The 19573-nt window shown below is 41.4% G+C and overlaps 1 protein-coding gene across 2 annotated transcripts in view; it reads left to right on the top strand.

The window, feature by feature from the left end:
- Positions 1-259: 259 nt before the first annotated feature.
- Positions 260-19573, top strand: part of map3k13 (mitogen-activated protein kinase kinase kinase 13) — a 29591-nt gene continuing 10277 nt past the window's right edge. The window contains exons 1-2 of one of the 2 annotated variants that reach the window (XM_026296328.1): positions 260-338; positions 11530-11609. The gene's annotated coding sequence lies outside the window, so the exon portion shown is untranslated. Of the gene's footprint in view, positions 339-11529; positions 11610-12641; positions 12720-19573 lie in introns of those variants that run through there. The other variant, XM_026296330.1, reaches the window with a different exon arrangement.

Consider the following 19573-nt stretch of genomic DNA (forward strand, 5'->3'; position numbering starts at 1 on the left):
GCAAAAAAACAAAAACAACAAAAAAAACATGTATTTGTACCAAGCAGTGTTGTATTCTCCCCCTAGTTATATTATGAAATAACAAAAGCTGTATATACTCTGTTTAATGGACAGAAATCTCCCCTTATTCAGACAGCAGATACGTGTTTTTCCAGACTCTGGTCTGCATCTGTTCATTAGACGATCTTTGAGAGCGCCGGGGTACAGGTGAACGGGCCAGAGTGCCCGGAAGTGACGTGTGACACTCACAAGACTAAGCCAATATTACAGTGGACGGTATATAGATCCACCGAGAGGGAGCGGACCGATACCTCAGAGGGATTCAGGCGGAATAAACGGTAATAAACTCACTTTTATGTGACATTTAGCGAAAAGGTGCAGCACAGTGAGAGTCAAAGCTCCACGGGGGGACAGTTTGACGAGAAGCGCTTTGGCTTGACCGCGGGATGAAGCTGAGTGTGCCGCTGTCAGTCAGCTGCGGTCTGTAGGCTTTAAGGACGGAGGTGCTCCGACTCCTCACACTGTTTATGAATGAACCATCAGCCATAAATCAGCATCACGACCCGGTGCCCACAGAGCAAAACCTGCACGACGAGTTTTTATCAGCAGGAGCCAGACACAGTTGTTAGAGTCCTGTTGGAAAAGGTCGGCTCGCTTGCTTTAGTTATGTAACCAAGAAGTGGACAGTGCTGGGGAAAACTGTCACAAAGACTTAAAATAGAGATAAATAGTCTTTTCTGTTTTGACCAGGAGGAGGAGGAGGAGGAGGAAATTATAGGCTGCTCTTTGCTGTTGCAGGAGAGGAGGCAAAATTATAGTGACTGGTGGAGAAATGTTTGCTTTTGAGCTACTCTCTTTCTGTTTTGTGTTTTTGACCATGTGGCTCCACTCAGTAGATTATTATTTCTTTTTTATTGGAGATATTATAAAGTGAATATATTCACTTGGTGAGCTCCAGCTGGCTTAAACTAATGCACCTCCAGGTTTAGATAAAGGGCTTCAGATGATTCTTCATGCTTTTTTTATTTTTTATTTTTTTTTTGAGGCTGTAGTTAAACTCCAGGGAACATGGGGAACAACTCCAGGTATTGTGCAACATAATCGAGCTTATTTACAAACTAGAAGCTTTTTGCTTTATTATATCTAGAACTGCAACAACTAGTCGATCAACAGGAAAGGATTTGACAACAAATTAATCATTGTTTTAGTCATTTAGAACAAATACCAAACATATTGAGAAAATGGTTTGTTGTTTTTCTTTGTCGGACCAGATGGACAACTGGATATATTTGGGTGTTTAAGGCCTGTTTGTTTGGAGCAAGAAGACGTTTGAAGACGTCAGCTTGGACTAGAGGAGAATTTCACTGTTGTTTTACATTTTAGAGACAAATCAATTAATCCATTAACAGGCAAAATAATTTGCAGATCAATCAATACTAGTCACGAATGATCGTCAGCTGCACCCTTTAAATGAAATAGTTAACAGTTTTTTAAAGTGTATTTGTAAATAAATATTGCCTTTTCAAATATGAAGTTGTTTTTATGAAATAAGACTCAGTTGTAGTTGTGTGTAGTTTAAAAACATCAATTTCGATTTTGTTAAAAACACAGTCGAGGCCACGTTATCACCCTGATGAATGTGTGATTCATCTCAGGACTGTTCTATTGCACTATTGCATTAGTTGTAGCTAGATGTGGCTAATAAAGTAGCAGTGGCACGGTGGAAAAGCGGTTAGTTCTGAGTTTGAACCCTGTTTGGCCAACCTATGTGCAGTTTGCAAGATTTCCCTTTGACATTGATATTATTCATACTGTTGATGTACAGTACACGTAGTGCCAAATGAAGTGTTAAGTGTTTTCAATCAAGAGAAGAGGTACACAACCTGACTGGGGCCTTTCTGTGTGGAGTTTGAATCTTCTCCATGTTTCTGCATAGGTTTTTTTTTTTTCCAGGTACTCCAACTTCCTCCCACCGTCCAAACACAAATGAAGCTTGGGGTCAGTTGGTATGTGCCTATAACCCTCTACAGCAGGGGTGGGTAATCCATGTTCCTCGAGGGACACTGCCCTGTTTGTTTTCCAACTATCCCTGCACTACCCACTGCTCATTACCTGGATCAGGTGTGTTCAGCCAATCACAAGCTGGAACATACTATCTCAGATGAGGGTGGAAGTGGGGGAAGACAAAATTAATTGGTATTTTCCAGTTTCTGATTGGCAGAATACACTTGACCCAGATAATCAGCATTGGTAAGGCAGGAGTAGTTGGAAAACAAGCAGGTCTGTGGCCCTCAGTGCCCACCTCTGCTCTACAGGATAAGCAGTATGGATGGATAAACTAAATTACTGATGTTCAGCTTCACAGGTGATGTGCAGTGATCGTCTCTGCCTCCTTTCAGCTGTGGGATAGGTCACTTTTCACCCTGTCCTCAGCAACTTTCAGCTGCCATCTGAGACACATCAGAGTCGATCGTTTGTCTGCGTTATGATTTGGCTCTGGTTCATTTCTGTCCCACGTGCTCTGACAGTCAGCCCTCGGTGGGAAGCGTTACATGTGTGACTGGGGGATGCTGTGTGCTGTCACAGCAGAAGTATTGTGTTCCACCTTCATTGTGCTGAGTGGGACATTTCCACTAAGTGTCCACATGTGGCTTTGCCTCTCATGTAACTGCTGCTCGGCACCACTTGGCCAAATGTTGTCCCCCACCAGCACTGGGGCTGATGGCTACACCTCAGGAGTTTCTTGTGTCCCTAACTAAGGCACGTAGGCACATCCGGTTAACAGCAAATGTGAGCGACAACACGTCTGCCGGTTTTGCCCTTTAAAGCTCTTAACTTATTCATATATGTTATATATTATTATTCATATATGTTAATATATGTCATATATGTATGAAGAGCACCTTATGAAAGGACAGTGATAGTGTTGGTGACAAGAAATGAGAAAATGTGCAGATTATTTTTCCTTTGAGGACATGGCAGTGAAAGCATGACTCATTTTAGCATAAAATACAACATCCATCTCCTTTTTCCAGAGAAATGAAGTTGTAGAGTTTCCTCTACTGTTTTCCATTAGCAGTGACTGTAATATGATGGTTAGAGGATAATGTTGGCAGATTTCAGTTCCAGCTTCTCAAGTGAGAGCAGCTGCTTCTTTAGTTTTTTAAATTACTTTTTTTTGTTGTAAATTGATGGTCAGATAAAATAAAACTTAATGAAATGACATAGGACTCTCAGAGCCTGTGATGGTGATTTTATACCTTTTTGAAGTTTAATTTATTTATCCAACGATAAAACAAATCACTGACGAATTATTCGTTATTGAAAATTGTTGAAATGTGAAAATATTTTTCTTATTGTCAACAGTTGCCATGAAAGCACTAAAACAGTTGTTCAGGAATGATTAAAATCACTGTTGGCTTATTCTTTTATTACCGCAAACATGGACTTTGTTTATTTTGGTTTAGTCCCACACAAACAATACTCTCTTCATGTACTCACTAGAGCAATATGTATTCATCCACAGCTGAAAATAGTCCCAGACAAAGGCACTATTCACTTCTGTCCAAGTAACATTTTGTAAAATCTACAATGACTTTGGTTCATAACTAAGAAATCTAGTTTTGTTGAGACTGAAAGCACACTCTTGCAAACAGCAGTAGACAAAATAATCTTATGACAAGTGTTTAGTCATATCAGTCAACCTTAAGTTCACATACAGTAAGTCAAAAAACTATAGACAGACCAACACATTGTAGATTTGGGTTTTGATCAGATTTGTTGACAGTATTAAACGTATAGAATAACAGCAGCCTTATCCTTCAAGAGCCTCATCCTATATGTCTTTTTGTAAAGGCTTTGGTGATGCTGTGGCTGGGGCAGGTGCCAAGAGTACCAGCACATCTGAGCTATCAGGTCCCAAGTCTAGCAAAGCACCAGCTGGGGCATAGGAGAGGAGGAGGGGGTCAATTCTGATGCTTGAAACTGTATTTATGTAATTGACGTGCATCAACAGCAGCAGTGTAGCCTTACAGCGGGTCTGATCTCTCTAATTCCAGCCCTGGAGACTCGGTTTGTTCACTTTGGTTCACATTTGTAACGAGGTGGCTTCAGTCAGTGTCACGTCCTGTCAGACCTAATGAATAAGCTCGTTGTTGTGTTTCATAGGATGAAACATGTCAAGTGTCATGTCCTGTGTCACCAGTGGCTGCTCTAGATAACGATCCATTACAACCATCAGGTGCTGTGGTGGCCATGATGTAAATACTGACGTCTGATTGGAAGGCTGTGTGTTTGCATGATTTCCCTTCATTTAACTCCCCCACGCAGCCATGGCTCACCACGAACGATATTTGAACTTTTCACTGATTAAACTTAATTTCCGGACTGCCACTGGGTGGTACACACTGCTTGACATCTCCATCACTCTCGTTAGCTTCGATGCTATTATTAAGCCCAGAGTTGTCAACCAGAGTAACCGGAAACAAAAGTGTGGGAGTGCAGGGGCTTTAGCTCACAGTTTTGTTTTTATTAATTCTGGAATCTCAGGTAACTGGTGCGTTTGCACATGAAAACAAAACACAATTTCTCTTATAGGCATTGCCTTTGACCATAATGTTGATTTACATGAAGTGTGAAATTTCTTTGTCTTTGAGAAGAGATGCACAACCTGACTGGGGCTTTCTGTGTGGAGTCTGCATGTTTTCCCCTTGTCTGCCTGGGTTTTCTCCAGGTACTCCAGCTTCCTCCCACAGTCCACAGACATGCAGATTAGCATTAGATTAATTGGTGCCTCTAAACTGTCTGTAGGTGTGAATGTGAGTGTTTTTATGTGAGTCTGTCTCTATGTATCAGCCCTGTGATAGAGAGGTATCTGTCCAGGGTGTGCCCCGCCTCTCAGCTAATGTCAACTGGGATTGGCTCCAGCCCACCATGACCCTCTACTGATACAATATGATTCTGCTGTATATTGCACACCCAACTATTTCACAAACATTTAATCTATTAATTCAGTACTTTTTAAGTGGTAATGAAAATAATTGTTTTAGCCTTTAATCGGTTTATCTAGAGAAAATTGATCCTCAGTGATTGAAATGGTAATCATTTTCTGGTTTCTGCTTTTTTCAAAAATGTTGTCATTGAACAAAATTCAGATGTTTTTGACTTTTCATTAGCTTAAATGAATTATTAACTGAAAAAATAACTGATGGCTAATCATTAGCTATAGTGCTTCACCCAGCATACAGCAGCAAATCAAATCTTCTGGATTTCAAATAAATTTCTTTGTGTCTAAGAAAACACCTTTAGTGAAAAAGGTTATTAGTTTTGGCTGTGCCTATTGGAGATTACTAAATGAATTTTTAGCAGCTGTTTCAAATAGACACCTACATACTGCAGGTTTATGTGTTGAATGTTCACACAGCATGGTGTGCAGTTGAGTGGATAAAGCCAAAATTAAAGGATGAATGTGAAGTTGAATGTGTTGTTCCTTTCCCTCTTTCTCTTTTCACCTGTCTTTGCCCTCTTTTCCTCCCCCCACCCTTCACCTGTCGTACCCCACATCTATATCAGACCACTAAATACCAATAAGAGCATTTTAGCTTGATTAACAAATTAATTCTCAGCCTCCTGTTTTTTTTTTTCTAGTTGCTCTCCTGAAACTCTCATTAGCCAGAGAATTTATTGGACACTTGCTGGCGCTCTGCTGGTCATCTTGTTTGTGAATAGGGATTCTGTTGAGAAGTGGGTTAAGCCCAGTGTCTTTTTATATCTGGGTGGGGGTATTACAGTTGTCACTGTGAGGGGGTTGGATCAACTCACCATTTTTAAACCCTAAATTCAATAAAGCCCAGGCTTTACTGCTAATATTATGTAGGCTTTACTTCACAAAGCAATGGACTGTGAATTTGGGAGAATGGTCTGTAGCTGCTGATTAGTTTCAGTCCATAGTTGTATTTAGAAAAATAATACATTCATCTACACTATTTATTGGTGTTTGCGACACCATGATAAATCTATTTACATAAGAAAGACTGACCAAGATGCACCTTATGTGGATGCTTGTTTTATGTATGCCTTGCTTTGGCAGTGTGCATATACTGTAGCCTAGTGTTTTCATGCAATTGCACATGGCTTTAAATGTACTCCTCTCTTGCGATGTGTCTGCCAGCTGAGCTTCTATAATTACCACAGCCTGCAGCGTCTCATGGGGAGCATATTAACACACACGAGTGGAGAGCACATGCACAAGTCATACAGGCTGTGTATGTGTCTAGAGACCTCTGATGTGTGCATCTGTAAAATATTATATCAATAACTAGGATGCATAGTTAGTCATAGATCATAGTATAATGTGTTTTTGTGTATCTGTGACTAATGATTGTCTAATGCAATAAGGATGATCTCCCTATATTAGTCACAAGGTGTAGATGTGCAACATACATGTGACCAAAACAAATGTTAAACTGGAGCAGTCACAAGCTTAAATAAGACACAAACTGTACGGTATATAAACTAAAGCCCAAGTGATGCATGCTTTTTAAGTTGAAACAAATTTTCAAAGTTGCACATTTAAAAAAAAAAGTATTATAAAATATGTTGTTTCCATAAACAGTTGAAAATAAAATAGTCAAATTATTATTATTATTGATAATCTGTTTAATTTAATTTTGATCCGAAATGTTCTCTGGGTCTTCTCATAAAACTTTAAATTGATTTTTTTTTTTTCTGTTGGGTGAACTAAAAAGTCAATTGAAAATGCCATATGGAATATGCAAACTTGATCTGGGTATTTTGCAACATTTTACAAATAATAATTTGCATCTAATTGATTTAGATTTTATAAAATGTTTGGACAATTAAATGCAAATGATGAAACGAGTAAAGCAATGTCTGATATATAAATATCTCCAACCACTGGGTGACGATAAGTGATAGCTGTGTTAAATATAATAATATTATTCATTCAAATGCAGTAAACTCATGTGTCATTAACTGGCCCAAAGTCAGTGAAGACAGTCAGTGAAATGCAGTGGGTTATGTCTGTGAGCAAGTCAGTAGTGCATATGTGTGTCTGTATGGGTGAGTGTTTGAAAGAGCGGGAGAGGATCTTGCAACTCTTGATTTATAGACTTGAGGGCACAGCCCAGCCAGGACCACCCATGGTGCCGCATTAGGCCTCAACTCCACCCTCTGACTTCCTGGGACAAAAAGAAAAGCACCATCAACCAGAGATATTGCATAATGTACAGTCTCTACTTGTCTTTGTACAGCTGTAACCTCAGATATTCATGTAACCTCTCACCCCAGCGAGCAGCAGCAGCACCATACACCCACAGCAACACAGCTGTATTCTCATTCAGGCTACAACTGCCTGCCACCCACTACAGCCCCATATTGTCATATATCCTTCTGTTGGGATGTAGCAGGATGAGGAAGTGTATGTATGATGTTTCAGCTTGTGTTAATATCCTCCAACTTCTGTCATTTTTTATAGTGGATTGATTAGAAGTAAGAAGGTTGGAGAGTTTTTTTATGCTATCTAAGACTTGCTGCTGGGCTCTGTGTTACAGCTCTGCATGCAATTCCATAAATCATGCTTGGGATTAGCAGGTGCATAAAGGACTGTACGGCCAGGCTTTTCCGTCTGCTGCTCCTCATCAATTTGCTCTTGCAGTCATCTCTGACTCTGACAACTCATGATAAAGAGAAAATCGGCCTTGATGGCTTGTTGTTGTAGTGCTGGCAGAATCCTTCCCGAGTGCTGAACAGTCATTGTTATGTAATTTTCTCTCGGCACGGATTGGTCAGGCTGTGGGTTGTTGGTGGGTTCAGCATGGTAATCTCACAAGCATTATGTGTCTCTCAGCATCAGTTGTTGTGTGCAGGACTCACTCATCCTTGCCTGCCTTTGTAAAACCAACCAATCAGCTAGGCCGGCCTGTTGCTAACATCCTTCTTAGCCAAACAGGGTTGTCCTTGTGCATGCGGTTTTTTGTATTTTCACAGAACCATTCCTCGTTCCAATGGCTGCATGATTTACAGATTACACATGAGAAAAAGTTGGGTGAAAGTGTTGACAATGGGGCTACCAACACCCTATCACACAATCTGGTCACAGGTTCTTTGGCACAGTAAAAATGTCGGCTACAAGTGAAAGTAATATGTTTTGCAAGTAAAGGAGGCATGTGGAGAACAACAGCCACCTCAAATAAATAAAGATCAGCTGTACCTACAGAGGCAGAGTAATAACTGCACAAAAGATTACATGGACATAAAGAAAGGATTGAAAGTTTTTCTGCTTTCTGCTATTTCTTAATAATTACTTTGAAGTAAATCTAGTAAATTAAAATACAATAGAATATTGACATATCAAAAAACAAAAGCGTTTGGCCATTGAAGGTAAACTATGCTTTTCTTCATGGTAAGTCATTTTATCTTTGATTACCCTTTCAACCAATCACTGTATCATCATTTCACAGGATGCCATATTATAGCACACTGGGGCAGTGAGCAGGCCTCCATCGAAGTCTTATTTCTTTGTCATCAGTAATCATAGCTGAGCACGTGTCTGTACCTGGCCGTTGTGTGTGATGGCAGATTGGAAAGGTAAACCACTGTAGTATGTGTGTCTGATGGTGCTTTTTCTCTTATTAATGCGGGGGACACAGGAGCTGTCAGTGCTGCTGTTCCGCTGCTGGTGAAATAGTAATGAGTGTGTATAACGAAGCTGAGGCAGTGTGGTTTTCAGCAATGTTACACTTCTGGAGATGAGGCCAGAGCTCATGGAGCTCTGACTGGCTGCACATCAGGTCTGCGTGCCGGCGAACCAGGAAGCTTTGGCCACAGCTGGATTTAAAGTAATTGAAGGACTGAGGTCAGACTGTTTTTATGTGCTTTGATTTGGAAATGTTTAAAGAAGTCTGGAGTTTATTTCAACATGTGTCTAAACTCTGTAAGAACTGAGAGAAAAGGGATATGAAACAAAGGGAACTTTTAATCATTTATGGTAATGGCTATTGTACAGGCATCATGTTGAGGCTTGGACAAAGGGAATGTTAAAAAAAAATGTTTGGATTCAATCGACCTGTCCAGGGTGTACCCCTTGCCTATCACCCAAAGAGAACTAGGATAGGCTCCAGCAGATCCCTGTGACCCTGGTTAGGAATAAGCGGGTATAGATAATAGATGGATGGATGAATGTTTGGATTCAATAGTGTCTCCTTTGAGTTTAATGGAAAACTGATGCATGAGAGACATTTTAGAAACTTTTGGCTGAATTTCAAAGTCAGATTGTAGTATTATGAGTGTTTGTGGTTTTGATACTAACCTCCAAGACACAATGTCAATTTTTCCCCCCAAGCAAAAGCATCAAATGTTCTCAGGTTTTAAATATATTCTGTAAATGATAGTTGCTGTCCTACTATTCTGTACACATTAAAGTAATAGTTGTTGTCTTATGTTTTTTTTTTTTTTGACTTGGTGCAGTTTTTACCAAATAACAATGTATAATAAATAGTTATGATACCTTTCATTTTATGTTATAGCTTTACAGCTAGTGATCATTTTCATGACAGCAGCTTGTCAGACAGTGGCATTATGTGTGTGGAGTTTGGAGGAAACCAGGGCACAGCGTGGTCACCTCAAGTAGTCGGGGAGATAGTGTTTTTCTAGGAAAAAGAAAACATGGCAGATGGTCAGCTCAGCAGAGGTGTATTCAGAGGACCAGAGTGTCACTGTAGTCATTTCTGTTTTGTGTCCTTGTGAGCACAAAATAGCTGTGTAGTGATCTTATCATAATGAGACGTGTCTTTATTTTGTGATTTATGTTGTGATGAGTATTAAAACCATTTATCACTAGACTACACTGAAGGATAGTTTCTACCTGAGGAAGCTGTGATCAAAGTGGAAACAAATAAGCTCAGATTTCAGCTGCTCGACTCCTCACTCTCCCAAGTTATCTGAAACTTTTAATTAAAGTTAAATGAATTAAGTTGGTCTCCACAAAAATGGAAGATAGAGGAGAACCAATGAGTACATGACATTAGGTTTTAAATGAAAAAGTCAGGTCTGATATAACCGTGACAATATATAAATATAACTAGTATTTAATGTTATATTACTGCTAATACAAAATTTGAGTCATGTAATCGTGGTGTTGTGATTTTGAGATGAGACAAGTAGCTTCTCAGCAACATTTTTTTTTTTTTTTTTTTTTTTTTTTAAGAAATGTAGAGAAGTCATAGACCATATTGACATTTTACCTCATATTTGATACCACTTGTATAGAAAAGCATTCATTACTGAAGTGGTCAGATATCTGACTGTTTAAAAAAAAAAAATATCAGTGTATGTTAAGTAAAATGTTATATGATTCAAAATTGTATTGTCATATAATAATTGTATTATTTTTAAATGGAAGTGTAGTGTGGTTGAGCTTATGTTTACTTACACTTACTTATATGTGTGTGTTTTTATTTCTATTTAAGAAGATTTGATTAGAGGTGTTTCTGGTTTGTTTTGTAATACAATGTGGCTTTGCTTGTTTCTACATGAGCACACAGGCTCGTGATCTGCTGACCTTTGGAATTTGGGCCACAGACAAGAGCTTGATGTGCTCGGTAAGCAAACAGGTCAGGTATTTGAATTCCATACTCCTGTGGATATCTAATATATGTACTTAACTAGAGCTCTGTTTTGGGGAATTCCCCTGCTGTGTTTCTGTGTATACAGTGTCCATGTTTACAGGAGCGTGTCTGCAGAGGCATGGCAAGAATAATTACTTCCGTTTACACCCACTCTTGTTCTCTTGAGGAGTGCTTGAGGCTGTGTTAATGTAGGATTTTGCATCACAAAGGTGTAGTTTTAACAGATCCGCAACCAGCCAGCACACTCACCATTCCCCACTGTCAGTCCCATTAGAGCCAGCATCCTCGGCCATCTGCACCATGACTCATTTGACTGTCATTTCACGCCATTTATAGGCAGTGTTTAGACGCCTCCGCCTCAGCCTCACCCCGGGATACCAGACCTCCTCCTCTGGCAGTGTCCCCTGCTGGGGTGCGGCTTGAGGATGGAGATTGGACAATGCCGTGCCTCCCACCCCCATCATCTTCCCCAGAGGTCTGAAACAAGTCCAGTGTGGAGCATCTGTTCCCCAAGCCTTTCCTTTCACCCGCCAGCCCTCCCTCTCAAACAGCCTCTTTTGATACTCCCTCTGGTCGCGGTCAGTCTCGAGCTCTGCTCTTACCGCTCACACGCACACAAACACACACACACACACACACACACACACACGCACACACAAATATACTGTATATGAAGACAGAAAAACACACAAAAACATAGCTACCACCAGCTGTGTTGCAGCGCCGTTCCACTTTTTGTTATCTAGTAAGTCAATTTCTTATTGTCGACCTGGAAATGTAAAATACCTTTGTTAGTGCTCCAACTGTGCATACTGGTTGCAACGCATTGTCTACCTTCACATTGCTTACCCATATGAATTTGTTTGTATGTGTGTCTGTGCAGGTGAAGAGCGAGACAGCGGCCAAACTTGAACCCAGATCACACTGTGCAGGCCTCTGAGATGCTCAAGAATCACCTGACAGGTGAGCTCAAATCCACATGTGCACAAACAAGCCTGCACACATTTGCTGAGAATTTGAATAACTTAATAAAGAAGTTATGCTGACGGCAAGCGTGAGAGGTTGTGAGAGACATTAAATGACCTTTTGGGGAGAGAAAAGAACAGTTTTTCTGATATTTCTACTCTGACCTTTCGATTTTGCTAAGACTGTCGTAGTCCTGAAGCTCAAACTTTCTTATTTTTTCTGATTACAAACTCCTGTCATTTTGTTTTGAGGGTCGAGTGCTTTGAATAATAAGCAAATTATGGGCAAATTATCTAAATTGTAATGATTAATGCACCAAGAAAACTTATTAGCTGCCCATGATCTATTAGCACATGATTTAGCCATTACAGTTTATAGTGATAAGTGTAATTCTTTTTCCTCATGGAGCCACAGAGGATACATTTTGTGCTACATGTGACTATAAAGCAGGAGATATTTGTTTGGTAAAATGTTTTAAAAAAGCAGAGCCTAACATTGTATTAAATACTTGTCACTAATGAATAGCCCAAGCAATATGTACTGGATACTTGATACAGTGTGCAGTCTCATGTGGGATGTTGATACAACTTGCATGCAGAAAACTGATTATGGATTTGGTACAAAAAGGATTTTCTCTTGTGCAGAAACAGTCTGTCCTACTTACAGAGACACCACTGCAGTCTAACCTGCTGTTCCCAGCTGGTGCTGCTTTGAAATACATCCCCCCTCTCCTCCTTCTTTTCTCTTCTCCTCTTTATCTGTCTTTGCTCCTCCTTGCTGAGTCTGAGCAGCAAAACCCCACCCCTCCCCTCCTCTGCTCTCTGAGCTGCGTCCTCTCTGCGTCAGACAGCTCCATTCATGAAAAGTGTGACGTGAGCAGGTTTTCAGAGAGCCGGTGACGCTTCCGCCCACCCACTCACAGCGCAGGTGCTGTGGGAGTCAGAGGAATGTCTGTCGGTCTCCAGCCTCTGTCTCTCTTTCTCCCTGGTGTCCTCGCTTTTTCTTGCGCCGTGACTGTCAGCTCAGTCTTTCTCCCCGAGCATTTTTTTTTCTCTTTATCCCTGCCTCAGAGCTGAGAGAGGACCATGAATCTGAGCTTTGTCTGCTGTGAGTAATCTGCTGATGCTTGCTGTACATCTGAGTGGAAGCTGCGTGATGTAGACGTACTTCTGCTTATGTGTATGATGTTTCTGTGGTGGTTTTCAGATTATCCTTCATCGTGCATTTGGGCAAGCACACATTATTGTCTGTCTGTGTGTGCTGTTTGCATGTCAATCGACTGTCAGTGTTTGCTCAGTAGCAGTGCTGCAGGAGTGTGGTGAGCGGTCGTGCACCGGTGTGTGCAGGAGCTATTTTAGGCTCGGCGATGGTGATGCTGCTGGTTTTTGATGCAGTACTTCTCTGTGCCCTCTGAAGGGCAGGTTGATATGTAGGTAACAGCATAGAGCAGCGACAAAATGAAACGAGCAACACTTTTGAGATATTATAACATTTTGATGCTCATAGATGAGACGTTGGTAGGGCACACATGTATTGCGAGCAACCATGGGCAGAGACACAAATCACATTCACTTTCCTTTCACAGTCTTCTCTTCTCTGCCTCTCTCACTACTTTTGACTTTTCTCCACCACTTTGCATCCCCATCCATCTTTTTATGTACTTAGCAGCAGGAAAGCTCTGTGTGTGCCCACCTCTGTCCTCTGCTACTAAGCATGTTTATGTAACTGCACTGGATGAGTAGCCGGCAGCCGGGCTTTAGAGGAGACGAGGAGAGGTGGAGGAGGGGAGAGTTCCATTTATCCATCCTTTTTCCACAGAACCACAAAATAATGGTGTGATGTTCATGTCCAAGAGGAGTTTGCCATTTGGGTTTTCTCTGAGTGTTTGACTTCAACTGCTTTGAGCACAAGAGTTACTATTTAGATGAACATGAGCTGCATGATGCGGTTAATTTAAGAGCACACAGGGATATTATAAACACAGGAACTAATACAAGTACTAATGTGTATTGATTTTCTAGCTTTCTGCTGTGGTAGTCTGTTTTCAGGCAGAAGAAATAATATGTAGTACAACACCCACAGCCTCTCGTCACACTTTTTTTTTTTCTTTGTAGCTTTGTGAATTTTCATGTTACAACCATTAAAATTGTGTCAGCCACAGCCAGTCTCCTGCAATATGCATCTGTCTGACTGTTTGTGTGTCACTTTTTGTGTGTCTGTCTCACTCCTCAGCCCTTGGTGTTGGCGGGCCAGGCAGGCTGCCCCTATTAAAGGAGCACAAGGGGGATTGTTGTGGCAGCAGCTGCTCAGTGTGCACTGTTGAGTGTGTTTTTGTCAGTGTGTTTGTGTGCTGCTGTCTCCTGGCCGTGCAGGGCAGACAGGCCCAGTTCACATGGAGCCGGCTCCTCTTGTGTCCTTTGTTGTCGCTCTGGGAGTCTTTCTCGTTGGAGCATGGTCGGTACAGTATCGTGCCGTAAGCAGCCGCAGCAGAAGAATAGTAGTTTCTCTTTCCCCCTCTTTGATTTTTCTCTGCTATAAATATTCCTCCACACCCCCCCCATCCCCCTGTGTCCTTTTTCTGTCACCATAATCTCCTTTTTCTCTTCTTCTTTTTTTGACCCATTCTTTCTTTCCACTGTCTCCTTGGCCTCACCATCCATCTCTGTCTGTTTGCACTCATCATCTATCTCGATGGATTTGGCTAGCATTCATAAATAGAGCTCTGTAAAGATTTATTATTAAGCATAAGTGTCTGCTTGACTGAAAAGACTGATATTAAAGCTTTGTGAGCTTTTTTAGAGGAGGGTATGTGTGACAGTTGCAGGTTTTAGGAAGCTGTGTGCCCTGGCTGCAGTGCTGGCTGCAGCCTCACTAAAAGGCTGGGAGAATGAAGCTGGAGGGAGAGTGTGTGACGTGTCGATGGCGCACACAATTTTCTTCACTTATTTATTTTCTCCAGTTCTGGCTGGTACCGGCTGAGTCTATTTGAGGAACAAATTATGTGTGTGTGGTTGGAGTGCTAATGATTCTCAGCCACATTAACGTATTCTTAGAGAACACGTTGGTCAGCTGTAATCCGATGGTACGTATTTGGTTTGTTGATTTCACTGACAAACTAGGAAACCACACACTGAGAGACGTTCGTTTTGGACTTGAGAAGAAGCAACTGCGGAGTAGTTGGTTGTTTTTCTGTATGCTATTTCAGCCTCCTATTAGTTAGGTCTTTCTGGCAAGGTTCGTTAATCCACCTCCCTCCTATTAAATCTTCACAACAAAACATCCACATTCCACGTGTTTCCACCTGCCACTTTCCCTGTGGCTTCAGCAGTAGTCCTGACCTTGTTCCTATCCTCCCAGCAACACCAGTCAAAACCCGAGCAACCAGGTAGATGTGTGGGGATTACTGTTCTGTGCCCTGCCAGCCACAACCAGGTATTTAAGTCAGGCCAGGTCTGTCACCAGGGGGAATCAGAATATGAAGAGAGAAAGATTAAAGGAAGTGTCAGCCGTGTGACAGCAGATGCTTGAACGCTGTGCCAGAATTTGTTTATTTTCCCTTCCAGCGCTGTGCCTGCACCAGCAGATTACTTTCACCCACCTATAGCAGGCTATCCAATCCCCTCTGGCAGGACTCATGGCCATGGTAACGAGGGAAAAAGCTGATTTAGACATCGGCCCACATCCCGACAGTCAAATCAGGACTGGGCAGTTCTGTTGGCACGGTCACGTTTCCAAGGTCTCTGTTTTTGATATTCATTGCTAAACAAGTTATAATTTTGTATGCTTCACAGACAAGAAAGGAATCTATGAGAAATCTGTTCCCAGATTTTTGCTTCATAACAGTGTTTATGCACACAGTGAACACCAGCCATGAATGTCTGTAATCTGAATTGACAGGGGAGATGAGTATAGATACCAGAGTGCAACTGTTCAACTGTGACCCAGAATAACAGACGGTCAGTGTGTACTGTAGTTCAGACCATAGAGACTCCTGAGCTACTGATAAGACACTTGTCTTCATTGAGTCCTTTCTGATTTTAAACTCTCTCGTTTAAACTTCATTTATTGCTTCCTTGAGGCAAGGTGAGTCCTGCTCTCTGTATTCATTTTTTGCTCCGCTTGTTTTAAGAAAGGAGGTCAGTGGGGGTGGAAACGGTCTGGAAAAGGTATTTATCTTCCCTCCCAGCTGTAAGCATGAAGTGATGGAGTAGAACAGTCTGCTGGAGTTTTGACTGTGGCACTTATGTCACTGTATGGTGTATCGCTGAGGATATGTGAACAGGTTTGGGTAGCTCATGAGATTTAAACCCATCTTTTGATGTGAAGACCTACAACAAACACTCTGTTGGTTTAAAAAAAAAAAAAAAAACTTCTTTTAAATTCAGAAAGATATTTTAACTGGTTTACCCACTCCTCCTTAAACATACTGGACACCACTGTGCTCTTGTTTATTTCAAACAACAAGCTGTTCTGCTTTCCTTATCTGAAGCTTAGTAGTGGTTAGTGACCTCCAGGCTTTGGCCTCTCCAAATCTGAGTGTTGGATGGGAGTGAGTGTGACTGGTAGCAGAAGGTCAGGATGGATGCTGTGTTGATATGGTAACATGAGAAGGAAGAGGTGGGATAGAGGCTAAATTGGGTCTTTGTTATTGGCACAGCTGTCACCTAAAGGGAGGTTCCCCCTATGGGGCCCAGCAGGGCTTCCCTTAATGAGGTACAGAGTGATGGATATGACTCTGTGGCTGCTGATCCTGTGTCTATGAGTTTGAGCATGAAGGCAATGTGCATGTCTGTATAGGTTAACGTCCTCTTGTCCTGTTGCTGTATTCATATATTGTCCAGCCCAGTTGCTTTTGTGAAAGTACATTGCATTGAAATACAAGCTAAACAACCATATTGGCGTTTGCTGAGTAACACAAAAAATAACAGCCTTCCCCAGTGGATTGCTGGGAGTAGTGGGATTATTGGATCCGGCCAGACACGCCCTAGGCGTGTGTGTGTGTGTGTGTGTGTGTGTGTGTGTGTGTGTTATCTGAACCTGATCCCCCTGCATCACCAGCTGCCATGCACACACATACAGATTGATGCAGTAACAATGCCAGTGGGATGTCTCTGTCATTACTGCTCTGCACCTATAAGTGTGTCCATATACTAAGATGTACTTACCATAATGCATTGCAGTGTTGGCCATTGGCGTTAGGTTGCCATTAGAAGCAAAGAATGAAAGGAACTGTGTAGAGGATACATGGAGGGGGAGGGTGAAATAGGGTCTGTGTTTGTACAAGCTTGTCTCTAGAGCCCTGTAGAGGGATTAAAGGATCAGCCCCAGATAATTTCTCTCTCTCTCTCTCTTTCTCTCTCTATCTTTTTCTCTCTTTCCCTTCTGCATTGTGTCCTCTGAAACAATATCTACTTTACACCAACAGTGTTTTTTCACATCAGAGGTACGGTCAGCATGTCCTTTTACCCAGTCACGGTCACTTTCGGAAAGTTCTGTAAATAAATGACTGCGTAAATGAAACCCTGGGCCCTTCTTGGTGAGACACAGACATTATTCATGGCATTCTATGCCCTTACAGATCTTCCATTAGATATTAATGGGGGGGGGGTGAGAGGTCTGTTTCCTGTTCTTGGTGTCAGATATAGACGCATAGACTCAGGCCAGATTCTGTCTGTTTGAAAAGAGAAAAGAAATTGGACAGAGAGTGTACAAATGGGGGGGGGGGGGATGATATGAAGCTCAAAGACATCAGATAATCTGTCAGGCAAGATAACTGTAGCTTTTTCTTTGGGTTTTAGAAGTTACTGTGTATGAGGGCTTGTGTGCTCATGTGCATGTTTCTATGCAGCCAACCACATCCACTCACTGCGGCCAACGTCAGAAGCCCAGCTCTGAGAATCATCTGTGGGGTGGAATTACAGCACGGGCCTCTACTCGCACAGCTCGATTGTCTCGGCTGTGGAAGGGACGGATTTATTGGATATCTGAGAGAGCATTCTCTCCTTCCCCTGCACTCTCAGCAACCTGCTTAGAGACGAGCCTGCATTATAGATGAGCTCCTGGCAGTCACCACACTCTCACAGCGCTCAAGTTACCCCCAGAAGATACACAAAGATACAGTACATGCATTGGAATAAACATGGAAGCATCATCCATGTGGACCAGCAGACTAGGACACATGAACATTTTTAGTTTGAGTCCTGTCAGGAGCTTTTTTAAAGTATGGCATCTGCCTCTCTCTGTCTTCCAAACTTTTTCTTTCACTCTGTTGTCATATATCCAAAAAAACTAAAAGCCATATAACATATGATTTAAAAACACATGTCGGGGTGTGACACCTAGACTGGGTAGCTTTTAAGTACTTGCAGCATCAGATGGGTCATGACTTGATTATACTTTGACCCGTGCCAAGTGGAAGAACTGTACATTCGTGCCAGCGCTTGCTGCAGAGGGCAAGATAAACGAAGGGTGTTTCGATTTAACTTCCACGTACCACAGAGCCACCTCACCGCTCTGCCACACTGACTCCTCCCTCCTGGACTTTGGTCTCCTGTTTCCAACTGTACACACTGTACAGCCTTTCCCTCTCTCTGTCCCGCACTCTCTATTTTCTACTGCTCCCTTAAAACTTTATTGGATTTCTGAGGCCATGGCTCTAAAGAGGAAAAACTCAAGTGTCATTCAAACAGCAATTTATTAACAGCTTTCTGCTGATTTTTTTTGCCAATATTGGTAAAGGAGCACAGTCAGACTGTGGATAAAAGGCCATCTGTTTGTCTGCATACTGTGAAAACCCAGTATGCCACATTTTCAACAAATTAAAGCCCTGTCTGTAGGATATGAACATATCTGACTTTGGCAACTCCCAGTGGTAGTATTGAAAAAGACACTGGGGCAGGCAGTGGTACTCACTGTTGTCTCCAACTAGCAGAAAAGTTTGAGGTAAGATGTTATAATAATGTATAAATGCTGCACATAAGTGCTTGTAAACTATTACCAACATACCATTTTTGGCAACATTCTCCTTTGTGAAGTGCAGTGCATCGTAGGTTACAAATAAAGAATCCAGAAGTACAAGCAGAATAAATTCAAACCAACATGTTTCTTTAACATGACATACATGGCCAATGTTGTTTATCTTAACTCAATTAAACATACACCGTTCTCTTTGTAGGATATCAACAGACTAACATCAACCTTATTCCTTCAATATTGATACAGGCTTGTATTGTCTTATTCAGTTATTAACTTACACGTTATTTCTTTTTCTCTGCCGCTCTCGTTCTAAAGGCTGACGACTGTAAAGTATATTTGATAGTTCAGAAGTAATGAGTTGAGTAGACAGTGATAAAATCTACACATAATCACATAATACAGTATGATATATCATTTAATATCTCTGGGTGCATTTGGCCATTGTATGAAATGTTGTAAATCAGTAAAAAGGTCATATGGCAGCATAGGATTTAAAATAGACTTTTCATCAGTGTGCAGGTTTTGATTTGCTTCGGATTGGTTATTAAATCAAACTAATTCTCAGTTAATTTCGAAGAAAGTTTACATTAATATCATATTCTATGATATAGGCTTTCTCCCATGTATCACCTGATCAGTGTGCCACTTTACTCCATGGCCTCTGTATTTGGACTCTTGGAAACTTGTGTCGTTCAGTGACTTATATTTGCTGTGTGGCTGGTTATGAGTCTGTGCTGTGTCTGTGTCTAGCTGTGCTGGTTAAGCAGTGAAAATGGTTTGTGCATGCCAGATGTTTCACAGAGATCATAGTAAAGTGTGTGTGCGTGTGTGTGTGTGTGAGTGTGAGATTGGTTTAGACCAACTGTATATTTTCAACTATGACTCTTATGCACTGATGTAAAGCCCATCCATTCTTGCTGACATTCTCCACTCTGCTGTGTTTGTGTTCTATATTTAAAATAATTATCATAAATCAGTGAGAGAAC

This window comes from Mastacembelus armatus, chromosome 21 (assembly GCF_900324485.2).
Source record: "Mastacembelus armatus chromosome 21, fMasArm1.2, whole genome shotgun sequence".
Taxonomy (NCBI): Eukaryota; Metazoa; Chordata; class Actinopteri; order Synbranchiformes; family Mastacembelidae; genus Mastacembelus; species Mastacembelus armatus.